At 48.1% G+C, this 15,911-nt stretch overlaps 1 protein-coding gene across 2 annotated transcripts in view; it reads left to right on the top strand.

Annotated features, from left to right (window-relative positions):
• The first annotated feature begins 1,487 nt into the window (after nucleotides 1-1,487).
• The window catches only part of SMOX (spermine oxidase), a 59,958-nt gene continuing 45,534 nt past the window's right edge, over nucleotides 1,488-15,911 (top strand). The window contains exon 1 of one of the 2 annotated variants that reach the window (XM_063401387.1): nucleotides 1,488-1,598. The gene's annotated coding sequence lies outside the window, so the exon portion shown is untranslated. Of the gene's footprint in view, nucleotides 1,599-12,342; nucleotides 12,536-15,911 lie in introns of those variants that run through there. The other variant, XM_063401386.1, reaches the window with a different exon arrangement.

A 15,911-nucleotide genomic window follows, 5' to 3' on the forward strand; every position in this document is an offset into this window, starting at 1 on the left:
TTGGACAGGGTGGACAGGACACAGGGATGAGCTCAGCATTAAACCAGAAAAAGCAGGGGGAGGAGAAGTGTAGGAGAGAGCAACAAAAGGAGTTTGAGGGGGATCATGGAGAACAGTGTGATTAGAGTCCTGATCCTGCTGCCACCTCTGGGAATGGCCACCAGCTGACCTCAGCTTTGACACCACTCAGTTTCTTGCTGAGTTGGTTTGACCAAGCACAGAGACCCCAGTGCTGGAGGGAAGGCCACAGGCTGCTCTTGCACCCCTGAGCTATACTGAAAGCAGAACAGAGACCTCCTGGTCATTAGAAGAGCTTTAATTAAAAAAAATCCAGGTGAGGCAGCCCGGTCTCTATTTGGGGGTTCATGGAGAAGATCCCATTGGAAGGCAGAGAAAGACCATGGAGCAGCAGAGACTGGGGCTCTTTTGTCCTGACAGGTTTGGACTTCTAGGTGCAGAGTGTGGTGGGCACAGGGCAGTGATGGATAGCATGATTATGGATGGATGGCATTATTATGGATTATTGTGTCTGCCCCATCCCTGGAAGTGTCCAAGACAGAGCTTGGAGTGACCTGGGATAGTGGAAGGAGTCCCTGCCCATGGCAGGGGGTTGGAACTAAGTGGCCTTTAAGGTCCCATCCAACTTAGACCATTCTGTGATTCTAAGAATATATAATTCTGTGATCTCCTTGGTAGATTACATCAGTGACAGCTCTGCAGAAAGGTCTGGGGATCCTAAGGGATGAATCTTTATGCTTCAGGACCCTACTGCACCCCCCTCTCCTGTGGGAAAAGCACCCTGGCTGCCCTTAATGTGGAAAGATGTCAAAATTCTCTTTTGCACCTGAGGAAGAACCAGGCACAGCACTTACAAAGCTGCATAATTCAAGAAGATCTCCAGGCTCTCTCCTGGACTGCAGCCCAGAGGGGCTTTGTCCGGATTTAGAAATGTTCTCTGGTGTGTAGGATTTAAAAAAATAAGGACATGTATCAAATTCCTGGAGTGCAACAAGGAGAGGGGTCAGCACATTCCTGCTTCCCAAGCTCACAGCTCAGTTCTGTGGAACAAGGATGTGTGTTGGAATGAGAGAGATGGGCCAGAGGACAGGCCAGCAGGCTCACCTTGATTTCAAACCCCTCCATTCCCTTGCAAGCCCAGGAAATCTCCAGAGGAATCTCTGCCTTCCAAACACACAGGAGCAGCAAACTCAAAGGCCTCTCTCCAATTCTCTCCCGACCGAAAACTATTAGCCAGATAAGCTGAATATTCTTTTTAATTCAATTTTAATAGCCAAAGCATACTATGCAGGCAATAAATCCGATGTTTCTTGGCCAGCAGGCATGATTAGATCTCTATAACTATATGCTACGAAGTGCTCTTGCTACAATAAATAAAGGGTCAAAGGCAAGACACTTCCTGCTACTTTTGCTGACACGTGGCTGCCATTTAGTGATTCATAATCTCTACACACAGCTTGGCACACACAGGGGATTTTTTTTTTTTTAATAGGAGCTGTTTTCCACTTGTGCAAACACAACAAAGGATTTAAAGGGACCTGCTTTGAGACACCTCCACCAGCAGCAAGATTCAGCAAAAGGTAACAAAGGACTGTGGGCTGTAGGTTGAGCTATGCACAAGTGGGAGCTGATTCTCTGCTGGCTTTTAAGGGTCTTTGAGCTGAAAAAAGTTAAAAGCTATGCCTGTTTTTGGTTTTTTATAGCTTTTTTCTTCTCAGTGCCTTGTGGAACTGCATAAACACTGATGTGTCTGAGTGGAAACAAATGTTGGGAGATAAGAAAACCTGATAGTGTTTCGGTAGGATTGTGGTGGACTGTGATCTTCTGCTCCCCAGGCTTGGATTTAGTTGTGAGATGGACTCTGATAAGATAAATTTCATTATCTGGACAGGACAAGGAAAAATTGTGCAGGAATTAAGCATTATGCCATTTTGTGTCTGCTCTGTGGCTTGTACAATGTGTTGGTAGCAGGTGTACAGTAGCAATTGCAAAAAGATGTGAAATATTCACAAAGAAAATATTTACATAGAATATTCATATTTACAAAGAAAATTTGTCATGAGCTGCTCGTTTCATTCTTAGTTCTGAAGAACTGAGTTGCGTAAGATTGTGGTTATTTTACTTGAGACAACTTTTTTTTCTTTCTGTGGAAAATACCTGCAAGATTCAGACAAACCTGAAGCATCAGGACGTGGAGAACCACTGGGTGTTTGGGTGCTGTCCTGAATGCAGTGATAAAGAATGACTTTTTAAATGTGCTTTCACAATTTCTCAGACTGCACCAAAAATCTGCCTCGTCTCCTATTTTGATTGGTTTCAATGACCTCATTTGATGTTTCCAGCTGGAGGTGGACTGGGGGATGTGCATCTGTGAGGAGATAATTCCATGGAGGATTGCCTGCTACCTTTGGTGGCCGGTCCACTTCATTTCCTTTCAGTAACTTAATTTTTTTTACTGTGTAGAAACTTTCCATGAAAAGTTCAGGGCAGTGGTTTGAATTCTGTTGTTTGAGTGAATTCACCATGCAGTCATGGAATTGTAGAATCATGCAATGGTTTGGGGAAAGAACCTTAAAGCCCATCTTGTTCCAATCCCCTGCCATGGGCAGGGACACCTCCCACTGTTCCAGGTTGCTCCAAGCCCTGTCCAACCTGGCCTTGGACACTTCCAGGGATCCAGGGGCAGCCACAGCTTCTCTGGGCACCCTGTGCCAGGGCCTGCCCAGCCTCACAGGGAGGAATTCCTTCCCAATATCCCATCTAAATCTTCCTTCTTTCAGTCACTTTGGGATTTGCATTACAGCCCATCTTGGAGACCACTTAGTTGTGCAGCAAGAGCCAATCCTTGGGATCCAGCAGCTGAAGGGCACAGGAGAGAAAAAGCTGGCTGGGAAGGGGGATCTGAGTGTGAGCCTTGCAGCCTGTGGTCCTAGGGACTGAATCACACTGCTGATGTCATTTATTAGGGCTGTTTCCTGCTGAGGAACAGACTCAGCACCACGCAGGTCTCCAGCCTCTGCTGGCACGCTCCAGAGCTGTGAATCACCCGTGCTGTTTGCTGAGCTGAGTCACTTGCGTGGACAAGGACCTCACAGAAAATATTCCTTGGTGAACAAACTGCTCCAGGAACCAGGAACTCAGAAAAAAAAAAAAAAAAAAAGAAAAAAAAAAAAAAATCCAGGTTCCTTTTTGGCACCCTTTTCCTGATGAAAGGAGAATTTTTCTCAGTGGAATATCTCTGCTCCGAGGTGGTGTCTGGGTGCAGAGTGACCTGTGTTTCCAGCTGGCAGAACAAAGGCAGGGATCGTGTTTGAAGGCTGTTTGTTCAGCGTCCCAGTAACAAGACTTTGGGCACCTGGAAATTTTGGCAAGCAAAACTTGTATTTCATTACCTTTTTTTTTTTTTTTCCCTTCTCATCTGAATCCTAAGGAAACAGAGGGGAAAAAAGGTTTAGGTTTTTTTTTCTTTTCAACCAAAAAGGAAATTCTGCAAGGAGGGGGAAAAGTTGTTCCAAGGCCAAATTATCACCTGCTCACTTTAATATTGGCTCAGATAGGTAAAAGAAGAACTGAAGGAGCACACAAAAGAGGTCTGGAAAAATCCTATATTCAAGGCACAGGGTAGTGAGGGAACAGCCAGCCAGTGCCTTGGCTCTACAGGAACTAGTGGCCAGCACATGAAATTAGTGGGATACATCCATGAAGGTGGGTCCTCATGCCATGTATAGCTGAGCTGGAAACATCTTTCTGAAGGATATTGTGGATACAAAAGGGTTCAGGAGGAAAATGGGCAACTGAGATGATGGAATTTATTGAGAGATCTCTTCTGGGATTTACTAAGCAGATAAATCTCATCAGGCTCAGGACATCCCTTGAGGTGAATATAAAGAAAGCAAGGAGAGCTTTGGGGAGATGTGTTTTGTGTGTTTGACCCGACCTCCAGCAACTGCTCGTAGCCACTGGTTTTATTTATTTTTTCCATCACTTCAACCTGAAGCAGCAGGAGGAAAAATGAGCTTGGCCACTAGACCCATGGTACTTTGCACCATGTGATCAGAGCTGGGAACAGCATCCCTGGGCACAAAGGGCAGGAAAATGTCCTTTATGGAGGTAATGCCAGGTGTTTGGGGTGCCCCAAGTGATACCAGAGGGCACCTCACGAGGATGCTCAGCTTTGTCTTACATTTTCTTTTCCAGGTCCCTTCCTATCTTCATCTGCACCAGCCAAAGCAGCTTCCCAAGCTGGATAGAACCTGGGCCAGAGCAGTGTGGCTCTTTTTATTCCCTTAATGTGTCCCAGCAACTCTGGGCAGCCAGCCTGGCATTTTGACTGAGATTTTAAAGGCTTGCTATTACCGATTTCTCTTTTTCCATTTCACTCCCAGCAACACTGGGTAATTTTACCTTTTTTTCGTTTTTTGTTTTTTTAAACTCTCATTTTTCCCCTTCCTTTGGAGGTTGGGACAAAGGACATAGCTTCTCAAAAATTATTTGGGTGCCAGATCTCTGCTAGCACCCCTGACCAGCTGTAGTGTGCTGCTACCTCTCTCCTTCCCCACCTCAGAGCCAGGCAAACACATTCTGTTCTTTTGGGATTATATCCTGGGGATCTGAATGTCACAGCAGGCTGTGCAGTTTAACACAGGAAACATTTCTGCCTGCTATTTAAGAGAAATAAGTTGCTCATGTTTCCCTGGGAACCAGCCCGTCAGTCGAGCTCACTTGACTCCCCTGTTATTAAAATAAAATGTGAAAGAGTAAATGGATATATTGCAAGTCGTGGAAGGGCAGAAATGCTATCTGGGTGTATTTTCTATCCAAAATACGCATCCCTATGTGAAGAAGAAGTGTTTTTTCAGCTCTTTCAGATGGATTGCTGTTCTTTTGGATTACTTTCGCTGGCAGTCTTGTGTCTTCCCACACAGAACTTGGAGCTGACTGTAAAAGAGCCCCTTGTAGCTCAGCAGTTGTCGTTTTACGTCCGTGTGCGGGTTGTACACAACACTTGCTCCCCAGGCCCCCTGGCGCTGCTTTCCTGGCTGCCTGTGGTATTTATTACACCTCTTAGGCCGCTCCTTCAGAGCTCTGCTCTGTCCCCAGGGGTGTTTCAGCCCTCACTTTGTGCGGGTTTACCCGAGGGTTTATCTTTAGGCCCTGCTGCTCGGAGAGGCCGTGGGTTACCCGTGGGGCAAGGCTATTTTTAGGGAGCGCAGTGCCAGGATGGCTCAGAGCTCTTGGCAGCGAACAAAGCTTGCCAAGAGCACAAAGGCAGCCTCTGTGCTGAGCCCAGAGCTCGGCACCCTCAGGAGCTGGGAGCCAGGCACGGGCAGGGAACAGGGCACAGCAGGGAAATAGAGCTGCTCTGGGCAGGGAGAAGGGCTGAGAGCTGCTGGAGGCTGCTGTGGGCACCACCAAAACAGAGCAAGGGAGGCAGGGGCTGCAGAGACTGGGATGGGAACAGGGGAGGTTCCCAGGATCATCCTCTGGCTTTTGCAGGTATCAGCCCTTGGCTTTTGAAGGGAAATGTCCAAACCAGTAACATAATGCCTGGAAGAGAGATCTATTATCTGAAACACCTGGAGTGCTGGAGATCCAAAATGGGGCTAGTTTGCATTTTTCCACCTCGCTTTCCTCTACCTGCTGAGAGATAAAGACAGGAGCTGTGCTGCTGTCAGCGGCAAAGCCTCCTCCCAGATTTCCACATTCAACCCTGTCCCTTTGCACCTGCCAAATTTTAATTTCCTGGATTCCTTTTGTGTTTGGAATAGTTGAAGTGATTGTGGTTTCAAGCGACCTGTGCTGAATTGGCGGCAAATGGGTGTAAATGTTCATAGCTGCTTCCACAAGAAGACATGTTGGGTGAGATAAGAGTGGATCTCCCGGGAATAACTTGTGAAGGATCACACAAAAGAGTGATAAATTGCTGAGAATCCAGCTGTTCACTGTGTGACACAATGTGAGGACATGAGAGGTTGATGGCTGAAGCACCTCTCCTACGAGAAAAGGCTGAGAGAGCTGGGGGTGCTCAGCTTGGAGAAGTTCCCAGTGAGAGCTCAGAGCCCCTTCCAGTGCCTGAGGGGCTCCAGGAGAGCTGGAGAGGGACTTGGGGACAAGGGATGGAGGGACAGGACAAGGGGAACGGCTTCCCACTGGCAGAGGGCAGGGATGGATGGGATATTGGGAAGAAATCCTTCCCTGTGAGGGTAGGCAGGCCCTGGCACAGGGTGCCCAGAGAAGCTGTGACTGCCCCTGGATCCCTGGAAGTGTCCAAGGCCAGGTTGGATGGGACTTGGAGCACCCTGGGGTAGTGGAAGATGTCCCTGCCCATGGCAGGGGATTGAAACTGGATGATCTTTCAGGTCCCTACCAATCCAAACCACTCCATGAATATGATTTTATGCTGAATGGAAATAGGCAGCTCCATGCAAATCAAAGGATGTGCCACTGATACTATTCTTTGATTCACTGTCAATATTTACCTGAAGAGAACAGACCAGCTTGTGGAAACATAATCCAAAGAAGGTTATTAAATACAGAGGAACCATGTCTACCCCACAAAGTCCCTGACAGAAAATAACTGGGAGCTGAGAGTGGTGAGTGCTGTTCTCCCACTTGTGGAGACTCAGGTTGTTCCCTTGCCAGCACGCAGGAGTGTGGAGGAGATACAGCCACCTTTTAATCTGCTTTCTGCCTGTGCTCTAGGGAAAGCATTTCCAATTTTCCTCATCCAAATGAAACCAAAAGGGAACTTTAGGTACAAGAACTCACAGAAATGGAATCACGAAGGATTTTTAAGTTTAGCAGAGAAATTTGTGGTAAGGATAAGTAACTGGGACTTGAAGCTCGACAGATATAACCCAGAAAGAGCAGCACATTTCAAGCTTTTGGGGTGTGTACTTGCTACCCCAATTTATTGAGGATTGCAAAGGATCTTCCACACGTGGAATTTTTTTCCCATTGTTGAGATTGGATATTTTTCTCAGCAGCTATATCCTTCCAGACATCCATGCAGGAAAGCATCAAAGCCTGTAGCTCTCACAATATTAGAAGAAATTACTGCTTTATCAGTCTCATTCCAGCAATCACTTCCCTAGAAGGGAATAAGGATGAACAAACATGGGAGGGGAGTTTCTCCTTCTCACCTGGACTAGTTTTATTTTTAACCACAGAGGTGAGCTGAGTGGTTGTTCTGTGTCCAGATTGTTCATCATCACAGGGAAATATTTATGAGAGAGCTCCCTGCCTCTTGGACAGCCTGTCAAATGATGACTGAATAGCAAAGGTCATTGTTACTCATTCCCACAAACTGCTGCAGCTACACGGGGATGACTGGAAGGTCACAGAGGCTTTTTTAGCAAAGGCCAGACTCTCTGAAGTGAGGTTTGAAACTGCCTGTAGCCTGAATTCACTTTCAAAGAGAAGCTGCTGGGCTTTCAGGTTCCCTTTGTAGCCTTGGTGAAACCTTTTATTGACTTGTTGCCAGAGGATTGTGAGGAAAAGGGGAGAAACACCCACAAGAGGCGATACTGTTTGATCTCTGTCCTTCCTCGTTGTGCTTGTGCCTCGATTCAGATAAAATTTTTGGTGGGATTTTGTATTTCTGTTAGAATGCTTCTGTCTCCTGCACTGGACGTGGGTTTGGTTTTTCTCCTGGGAATGTATGTTTTTGTTTGAGTGCTCAAGTGTTCCTCAAGTGGGTGAATGAATCATGGAAATTCCGTATTATGGACGGATGGAAAGACAATAAAGCATTATATGTGGGCCCTCCTGGTTAGTTTGCTTTGCCTACTTTGCAGGTAAATGGGATTAGTCTTTCTCTAGTAAACAAACAGTGTAGAGGATGGAAAAGCCAGCTGGGCTTGTTTGGAGTTGCTGTAGTTATTTAACACAAGTATTTTTTTCAGACTGTACGTGGTGTCCTTCTTGGGGAAACACAAGCAACTTTGTCACTGTGTGTCACCCTGCCCAGAGCAGAAGCCAAAATCAGTACCCAGGTACCCTTAGGATAATAATTCCTGGGTTAAAAAACTGGAAATCTCTCTTCTGACTTACATATTTTCTGTTCAAGTTATATTTTAACTTCAGGAGGATCCTGCCAGATGTCAGTGTGTGAGTGGATCACCCAAAAATTTGAGCCAAACTTGTGAGGCCTTTTCACTGCAGACCCTCTCCTAATGCCAAAGCCAAATCTTGGCAAGAGTGGGCAACCTCTGAAGCACAGCACACCCTGTGGCTCATGTCAGGGGTCTTTGCATTGAGATTCCTGACTTCAAGTAGATAACAGCACTTTTCCCAACATTTTTAAATCCGAGGATGAAAAATGCTGTGCAACAACAGTAAAAGGCAAAACCTTTTTGTGCCAAACATCAGGAATGTGGTGTTTTGGAGCACAGAGGGGTACTCTGTGCTGCCTGTTTTCATTTGCCACTCCTGCTCTCTTTTTCAGCCAGCTGGATCCTTATCTTCCTAAAAAAAGCTTCACGCCAGGCTTAATGCTCATCTCACCTGACAGTTCTAGGAATGGGGCATTATGTTGGTCAATAGGAATCTAGAGAACAATCACTTAATGGCTTTAAGTCATTATTTTGTTTGGCAGAATATAAAAAAAAAGCAGCATCAGTCAATCCAACAGATCTCCTTGGCCAGACTTCAAACATGCCCAAAAACAGAAATACAGCTTCATAGAGAGTCCAGGTACCCTCCCACCCTCCCTGTGCCCACCATGAGCTCCCCTGATTTGTTTGCTAGAATTCCTTCCTTGTCTGAAGGTGTGTGTTGAAGGACATGAGACTTGAGCTATTTCTGTCCATTATGTGGTGAAAAAACCCTTCCAGAAAGAGACCTTCCAGGCAATCATACGTTTTTCTTTCTTCACATCAATTACATCTCTGGATTGCAGCTCTGGGCAATCTTTTCAGGTGTGTGGCACAAGGTCTTTCTCCTCCTTAGCTTTTAGGTTAGGCTCTCCAGACTTTTACCATTTGCTTTACATTTCAGTCATAAACTTGTCCTTCACTAGTGCTTCCCAGGAAAGATGCTTTTTTCACTGTGTCATCTGCTCATAGGAAACAAATGTCAAAGGCACAAAAAGTGCTGATTTTAGGATTTCATCAAATTTCCTTGGAACTACTGTCTGCACAAGGCACCAGCCTCAGTCATATCTATCAATTACTCTTCCTTAATGCATCGAACACTGTATTAAACACGGGCTTGCAAGGTATTTTAGCTTTATTTTCCCACAGGTAATTGCATTTCTGTGTACTCTAAAAACACCCCACAAGCATTCCTAGGATTTAGGGCTGGCTCTGTTGCCAAATCTAAACTGGAGAAAGAGGGTAGAGCCCAGGGGACTCCTAACACCCAGAGATTTCTAGATTTAGTTCAAATCCTTCACGTTGCAGCCAGGCGAGCTCAGAGCTGGTGCAGCCCTCCAGCATGGTTGTTTATTTGCTGTGGAGGAAATAGAAGTGCCATTCAGTAGGAATTGGCTCACCAGCTTTCCCAGCTGCTGGGTGACAAGCATCCCTCATGGTTTGGCTTCTCTGCGGGTACAGGGGGCACCAGTCTGTCCTTCGTGGCCCCTCTCCGGCTATGAACAAACACAGCCTGGATTTGAGGCAGCCCTGAGGGGCAGGTGTTGCTCTGTGAGATGCTGAGAACTCCAGGCAGGAAATCCTGGCTTCCCCTCCATCCTCTGCAGATAAATATCTCCAAGCTGGATCATCAAACTGTTCCCATTTCCTTATCACCTCCAACGTTGTCCGCTCTGGTGGGAAAGGCTGCTCTTTCCAGCCTCGTTGCCAATTCCTCTCTTTCTAGCTATAGCTGGTTAGAACAGTGATATGGCTCATTTCCCTGAAGTCCTTTAATTTGCAAAGCTCTGCTTCCATCTGTAGGCTTGGTGGAGACCCAGTGCTGAGGCTGTGAGGCACGTGTGGGAGGGCAGAGCCCAGCACCAGGCACAGGCTGGCTCCTGGGGTGTGCTAGATGGAGACAGCCACCCCGAAGGCTGCCAGGCTCACAAACCACATCCCCACGTGGCCATAGAATCATAGAATATTCTGAGCTGCAAGGGACCCACAAGGACTAACCAGTCTAATTTCTGGCCCCTCTGGCATATGACAATCCCAACAATCCCACCCTGTCCCTGAGAGTGTTGTCCAAACTCTCCTGGAGCTCTGGCACTCTTGGGGCTATGCCCATTCCCTGAGGAGCCTGGGCAGTGCCCAGCACCCTCTGCGGAAAGAAGAATCTTTCCCTGATATCCAACTAAACTCCACTTGGAACAGCTTCATGCCATTTTCTTGGTTCCTGTCAGTGGTCACCAGAGAGCAGAGATTGGAGCTGCCTCTCTTTCCCTCTTCAGCCTCCAGCTGAACAAACTAAAGGACCTCAGTCCCCTCTTGTAAAGCTTTCCCTCTAGACCCTTCCCCAGTTTCATGCTGCTCATCTGGATGCTCTCTAACAGCTTTATATCCTTCTTGCATTGTCCCTTATCCTACACTGATTGTCAAACACTACAGTGGCTTCAGCATCTGGGTGCTTCAAGGGGCTCTGAAGGGTTTTAAGTCCAGCAGTGATGGCAGCACTGAAGGGCAGTCACAGAAGCTCAAGGTCTAGAGGAAAACAGCCTGCAAGCATTGCATATATGAAATTGAAAAGCTTACACAGTTGTCTGATAGCTGATGGAAGCTGGGAACCCCAAATCCATGTTATTCTTGCTGCTTTCCCCAGATGTTTTGGCTGGCTCAGCAACCTCAGCCCAGCCGTGCAGGTGCAAACCTCTGGCAGGTGGCTGAGCGTGTTTTATAAAACCTTAAAATGCTTGAAGGCGGCGTGCAGACATGATTGATTTCTATCCAAGGCGCAGTCTTTCCTCCAGACTTTCCCTCCAGGCATCCAAAAGCAATTCCAGCCAGCGTTTAATGGGAAGGCTGTGGGATGTCTGAGTGTTCCAGCTCCTTGGTAGATTTGCATCCCATGAGTTACACATTGCTCAATGCTGGTCAAAAATTTTTTTTTGGAAAGAAGCTGTAATTTAATAAAACCTGTGTTTATGGGGCTGCTGCTTGGAGAGACTTTTATCTTGCAGCTGCATGAAAGGCATAAAATTCAAAAGGAGCAGGGATATCTTCCCTTTGCTTTAGGGCTCTGAGTGGCATCTCCCAAATTGGGACACTGGAACTGGATTTTTTTGACTTTCCCCTCCATTTGGAAAGAGTCACTATGGCACAGGCTCTGTGCCCAGAGCCACTTAAGAGTATTCTTATTATATTCAGAATTGCGGAGTGGTTTGGGTTGGAAGGAACATTAAAAATCACTCAGTTCCAACCCCCTGCCATGGGCAGGGACACCTTCCACTAGACCAGGTTGCTCAGAGCTTTGTCCAAACTGATTTTGATTATTTCTAGGGATGAGGTCCCCAATACACATTTTGTGTGTATATATTTATATATAAAAATATACACATATACAAAACATTTATTTTTAATAAATATATATATAAATGTGTATTATAATATATATGCAGGATATATATGTATATTTTTAAATATAAATATGTATTATGTATATGTTTACATTGCATATACATTATATGCAATATAATGCATGCATATATATTATAGGGTTTATATATAATATAATTATATAATATATAATATACATAATATATATATATAATTATATATAATATATAATTATATAATATATAATAATTATATATATAATGTTGGAGAAGGTCCTTTGCTAGCTTTTAGGGGTCTTCAAGACAAAAAAATGCTTAAAGCTACGCCTATTTTTTATTGCCTATATTTCTTTTTTTTCAGTATATCACACTGCCTCGTGCAATTGCGTGAACACTGTTATCAGTGAGTGGCAGAAACCAGATGCTGAGAGATAAGAAAAGTGTGACGGTGTCTGGGTAGGATTTTGGAGGGCTGTGTTTTCCTGGTGCACAGGCCGGGCTTTAATTTTGAGGTGGACTCCGATGAGATTAATTTCATTGTCTGGACAGGAATAGGAAAAAGTTGTGCAGGAATTAAGTTATTTTCCACGCTGGGTCTGCGCTGTAGTTTGGTGAACGCCCCGGAGCAAGGGTATCAAAGCAGCCTTGAAGAACAGCGGCAATAGCAAAAGGTGAAAAAGACCCGTCCCTCTTAGGAAGAAAATTAGGTTTAGCGTGCTTGTTCCACCAAACAAGCGCTGATATCCTTAGAGTTTCGCGTTCAACTCGCCCAAGAGCAGCAGCGGGGCGGAGGAAGCGGCGCAGGGGGCGGAGGCGGAGAAGGGGAAAGAGGAGGAGGCGGAGGCGGGGGATGCTCGAGGCGGAGCCGGGGCGGGCCGCAGGGGAGGCGGCTGGAAAACAGGCCGGCGCTGGTTCTCGGCCCGCAGTGCCCGCAGCCGCCGCTCAGCCGCGCCGGGAGCCGCTCAGCCGCGGGAGGCAGCGAGGCGAGAGCCGGGCGGGCGCCCCGACCCCGACAGTCCCCTCCGGCACCGCACCGCACCGCACAGAGAGGTACGCGGCGGGCGGCGGCCCCGCTCCCCCCGGAGCGTCCCCTCGGAGCGTCCCCTCGCTGGGTCCCCTCGCAGGGTCCCCTCGCAGGGTCCCCTCGGCCCCCTCAGCCCGCACCTGCGGCGGGGAGGGCCGGTGCCGCCTCGGCGGGGCTGCCCGGCTCCGTCCCCGCACAGGGCGCCCGGGCAGCGGCGGGGAGAGGGCGGGGGGCTTTGTCTGGGGGCACGGAGCCGGGACCCGTCCCACACGCCCACCTCGCCAAGCTGCCCTAGGGGCCGTTCCCTGTGCCCTGTCCCACACAGCTGCCCTGGGGTCATTCCCTGTGCCCCGTCCTACACATCTCCCCTGGGGTCATTCCCTGTGCCCTGTCCCACACATCTCCCCTGGGGTTGTTCCCTGTGCCCTGTCCCACACATCTCCCCTGGGGTCATTTCCTTTGCCCTGTCCCACACATCTCCCCTGGGGTCGTTCCCTGTCCCCCGTCCCACACATCTCCCTTGGGGACGTTCCCTGTGCCCTGTGCCACACAGCTCCCCTGGGGCCATTCCCTGTCCCCTGTCCCACAGAGCTGCCCGAGGGTCCATTCCCTGTGCCCTGTCCCACACATCTTCCCTGGGGTCATTCCCTGTGCCCTGTCCCACACATCTCCCCTGGGGTCATTTCCTTTGCCCTGTCCCACACATCTCCCCTGGGGTCATTTCCTTTGCCCTGTCCCACACAGCTGCCCGAGGGTCCATTCCCTGTCCCCCGTCCCACACATCTCCCCTGGGGTCATTCCCTGTGCCCTGTGCCACACAGCTGCCCGAGGGGCCATTCCCTGTGCCTCATCCCAATCACCACCCTGAGGGTTCAGCCCGGTGCCCCATCCCGCTCCTGATCCCAGAGGAACCAGCCCTGTGCCCCATCCCACACAGCGCCCTGAGGGGCCGTTCCCCGTGCCCCATCCCACAGTCCCATCTCCCCAAACTACTCCAGGGGTCACGTTCCTTGTTCCCCATTCCTACGCGCCCCAAAACCACCCCAGGAGTTCGCTGACCCTCGTTCCTCCGCCCCTTGACACCCCAGCCCAGGTGCGGAGCAGGTGTCATCCCGACCGCTTTTTATGAGGACCGCGGGAGAAGGGATCGCTCTCTCGGCTAAGGGCAGAACAGGCGTGCTCGTGCTGGGATTTTGGGCTGGTTTGGGTGTTATTTTCCTTTCCCGTGTGTTGATGTCAGTGCGTCTCCCGCATGTGACACGAGTCTGCTGCGCGTTCCCCGCCCCGGCGCTGCCGGTGATGACACCGGGAGCGGGGGTGAAGCGGGAATCACCGCGCTGGGGATGTGAGTGACGAGCGGAGAAGGCTCACTCGCGGCTTGTTTGTGTTTCTGGTGTTTTCGTGTTTATACAAAGCTGTTACAACACCGGGGGCTTGGCTGTTCGCACCGATCTGGCGTCGACTTCTGCGGAATTGCTCTGTCTTTGAGATCGGTAGATGAGGGATTAGTCCTGAATGCCGGGTAGTCAAATGCACAAAGCCGATTGTCAATTACTGAAACTGACCTCAAAACAAAACTTTTATTTACATTCTCAGCCCCACACACAGAGCTGCTCTGTTGCATCCTTACTCTTCTCATCCCAAAAAATGATTTTTGTCGATTATAGACACGCTGTCTCAAACCTGGTGCCGGGACCAGCTGTAATTGCCTGTTATAGAAGATGTAAACATGAGCTTTACATAAAAGTGAAACCATATGTATCTGCTAACACATGTCCACTCTGTGATCCTGCACAAACAAAGTCGAGCCCAGAGCCCTGTCCTTAGCTCACCCTGTTGATCCACTTTTCCTGTAGCCTGTACGACGCAGTCTTGTTCCCAGAGTTACCAGACAGGTTTAGTGGAGAACAAGAAATCAGCCCAGGAGCATTTCTGTGTGTTGTGCAAGAATGCTGTTATGTTCTCAGTCCTTTACAGATGTTGTTCTATTGACTTAGTGATAACATTTTGCTCTCGTAGGTCCTTTTCCCTTTCCAGATTGTTAGGCCAGCACTTACTAATCTTTTATGGCATTGCTGTGGAACAGATGTACCGTGTTTTTTAGGGAATAGCAAGCTCTGTGGTTTCAGCTGGCTTTGCCTTTTAAAAAACCCCAGCACTGCCTTTTCCTCGTGCTGCTGTTGTGGAGTGGGTAGCCGGACTAGGAAGCCTGTTTGGATGACTACTGAGCTGGCAAAAATGCAACAGGCTTGGTCTGACTCAGTGCCTGCATCCAAATCGTTGTGTGGCTGATCAAATGTTTACCTGGACTTCTTTGGGTTTGGAGCAGCATCCAGCTGATATTTTGGCTAAGCTGTGTATGGAAAGGGGTGTAGAGGTCTGAGGCTTTAAATGCTAAAAGTGCTGGCTGGTGTTGGTGCTGCAGTCCTTTATCCCTCTCCATCCATTGGCTCCGTGGAGCAGCGGCTCTGGAGTGGCTCTTTGTGCCACGCTGCCCTGAAGCTCTGGAGTGTGCGGCTGGAACACCACAAACATGCTGCACGTGTCCTGGGGTCCCGTGTCCCCAGCCCTGCTGCAGCCACTCGTGGTTGTCTCTCTCTGGTTTGAGCTGGAAGTGCTTTCTTGCCGTTGTGTCTCTCTCACCAAAGTGTCATGAGTTCGCTGTGGTGTCTCTGAAACTCAGGGTTTTGTTGGGATGGAGGAATCTTGGTTGACTTGGTGGCACTGGAGGGGTTGAGGTGGAGTTTGGAGAATTCTGTCAAATTGACGTTCCTTACAAACAGCAGACGTGGTGGTTTCTGGGCTCCTTACAGCATCTAAGAGATGTGATGGTGCTTTTACTGACCTCCACCTTAGCCAAGTAGTGTAATTTGGGTTTTTCTCACTCATCCATCCTCAAAAGCTATTGGAGCCCTGCCCATCTCTGCCTCAGAAGCTTGGAGGAGTATTTCTGCATCTCACTGCCAGCCTCAGGAGTGTATCTGCCTGTCTCTCAACCCCACTTCCATCATTTCATGTTTTCTGTTCCTATCATCTCATGAAAAGTAATCCCTTCTAATCAAATCTGAGGTTCTCCAGCCAAATTCCTGCTGGCCCAAGTGAGTGTCTAAGGAAAATTGTAATGCTGACTTCTGAAGTATTTGGAATTACTTTGTATGATTGGGTTATACAAAAAAGAGACATTATTTTCTCTGTTCTTTTTCGCAAATATTAAAACGCAGCCTGCTGTGTTTCACAAACCTCACCGCTGTCTCCTTCTCTCAGTAATTGTAATTAACAGACCAGAAAATGGAAAAATGTAGAAATACCCTTTCCCACTGGCCACAAACATTACTCCTCTCTAGAAGTTAATGAAGTCAAGTCTGTGGAAATTAAATAACTGATTTCTTTTAGTTCTGTTGG

The sequence above is a fragment of the Prinia subflava genome, chromosome 7 (genome assembly GCF_021018805.1).
Source record: "Prinia subflava isolate CZ2003 ecotype Zambia chromosome 7, Cam_Psub_1.2, whole genome shotgun sequence".
Lineage (NCBI taxonomy): Eukaryota > Metazoa > Chordata > Aves > Passeriformes > Cisticolidae > Prinia > Prinia subflava.